The sequence below is a fragment of the Arachis ipaensis genome, chromosome B08 (genome assembly GCF_000816755.2).
Source record: "Arachis ipaensis cultivar K30076 chromosome B08, Araip1.1, whole genome shotgun sequence".
In the NCBI taxonomy this organism is placed as follows: domain Eukaryota; kingdom Viridiplantae; phylum Streptophyta; class Magnoliopsida; order Fabales; family Fabaceae; genus Arachis; species Arachis ipaensis.
In genome coordinates this window covers 26,758,589-26,760,778 of record NC_029792.2, presented here as the reverse complement: position 1 = coordinate 26,760,778, position 2,190 = coordinate 26,758,589, and the positions used below count along the sequence as shown (strand labels likewise).

The 2,190-nt window shown below is 26.2% G+C and overlaps 1 long non-coding RNA gene across 1 annotated transcript in view; it reads left to right on the top strand.

The window, feature by feature from the left end:
• Positions 1–2,190, top strand: part of LOC107611894 — a 27,022-nt gene that overhangs the window by 7,051 nt on the left and 17,781 nt on the right. The window contains exon 5 of the long non-coding RNA XR_001613504.2: positions 2,137–2,145. This is a non-coding gene — a long non-coding RNA (uncharacterized LOC107611894). The remainder of the gene's footprint in view (positions 1–2,136; positions 2,146–2,190) is intronic.

Here is a 2,190-nt window from a genome sequence, read left to right as displayed (position 1 = left end):
TTCGAGTTAAATAAGGCTATAATAAAAATGGAGATTTAGTGGTTTAATAAAAGAAGAGGAAAAGAAGAGAAATATGTATAAATAACTAAACAATTTATTAGAGATATATACAAAATCCTAATATTTTTTTCTTTTTGAGTTCACTACAAAAAAAATAATATTTGTAACAAAAAGATTTGTTAAAAAAAATCTGAATTTTAAAACGAAAAAAAATTGTAATAAGAAAAGGATTGTTGCGATATGTTTTGTTACAAAAAAATTTTTAATATAAATACCAAAATTTATTACAAAAGTAGTAATAATTTTTTATTTTTAAAATATTTTTTGTAACAATATAAGTTTTTCTATCATAAATTTTGTTATAAAATATAACTTGATTTTTGGGCAATGTACTTAAATAAATTAAATGAGGGAAATCTTTACTTGATTGTAACAAATGGAACTTCCTTACATGCATGTCTTATTTTAATATTATGTAATCCGTGAGAGCTAACCACAGTTTCCTATTTACATATAAACCGTGGCAGCTTGCAACGGTTTATGAAGGAGAAGCTTTAAAGGTAAACCGTGGTAGGTCACCACCACGGTTTAGAAAAGAAACAATGTGACCTTAAATCTCTATAGCCAGCCACGGTTTATGAAGAATTTTTTAAACTCATAAACCCTTGTAGGTTGTCACGGTTTATGAGGAGAGGAATTCTATATATATATGAGTGAGATTGAAGCTACTCAAGAGATCATTATATATATATATATATATATATATATATATGAGCGAGATTGAAGCTGCTCAAGAGATCATTATCACACAATGGCAAGTGAGGAAGAGAGTTTTCTTGTCTTGGTGTATTGCTATGGTAAAATTAAAAAAAGTAAAAAATATGGTGTAAAATTCACTGACAGAAAACCATTGAGTGTATTCACAGTTTATGCTTTGAGTAATATAAAATTATGTGACAAACAAATAATATTAAATTAATTAATTTTTTTACAATATAATTTAAAAAATTAATAAATGTCAAATCAAGTACTCTATATAATTAAATATCAAATTCAATAGTCTACATAATTAATAGTTTAGACTTTAGATAGTTTAGGAAATTAATATACTAATGTTTTTAAACGAACTTTCTTGCGTCTTATATATATATATGCCAATCAAATAAATTGACCAATATTCAAAACTTCCGTGGCTGGCTATATGGTGACCTACCACGGTTTACCTTTAAAACTTCTCCTTTATAAACCGTGGCAGCTTGTAACGGTTTATATGTAAATAGGAAACCGTGGTTAGCTCCCACGAATTATTAAAACAAGACATGCACGTAACGAAGTTCCATTTGTTGCAATAAGGTAAAGGTTTCCTCGTTTAATTTATTTAACTATATTATCCTTGATTTTGTAATATTTTTCATTTTTTTAGTTACAAAGATACAATATTTATTTTATAACAATTTTTTTAATAACAAAAGTACAATTTATTTACAAAAGCACAATCTTTTATTTGGACTCGTTAAACTAGTTCATAATCGTAATTTATTGAATTGTAAGGCTCAACGTAAGTGTAACTCGTAAAATAACATTGAACAAAATGTAAATTCCTTAAAATGTCACGAGAATCTAGGCACTCCCTATGAAATTATTTGATGTTGTGTTATAGAATGTTTGGCATTTCAAATTGGTATGAGAGGGCATAGATATTTTAATTATTTTTTCCTCAAAATTTATTGAAAGCTACCACAGGGAACATGACAATAATGAAATTAGGGCAAATTCCTACATAGGATTCTTAATTAATTGGACTGGCAAAGACAATGGGGTGATTTTATTTTTTTCTACCAAGGAAGCTCTTCTATATATGTTAGTTTTTGTCTGTTCTTTATGTTCAGTCATTTAGTAATTGTTTTTATTCCCAACTACATTTGTTTACACGCTTTGAACTTTGAAGGCCTATGTCATTCTATTGTTTTCCATTAAAGATGACAACCGTGTTCGCAGTGTAGTCTTAATCGATTTTAAGTTAAAAATTTATTTAATTTAAACACTAATTTTATTTATGATATAATTTTGAATTAGATAAAAAGTATATTTAAAATTTGATTCAATCATTTGCAAAAAAAATTTAATCAAATCTAGATTAATGCAGTTTTAATTTACTTTTAATTTGAATTAGATGGAATAAATGTTGTA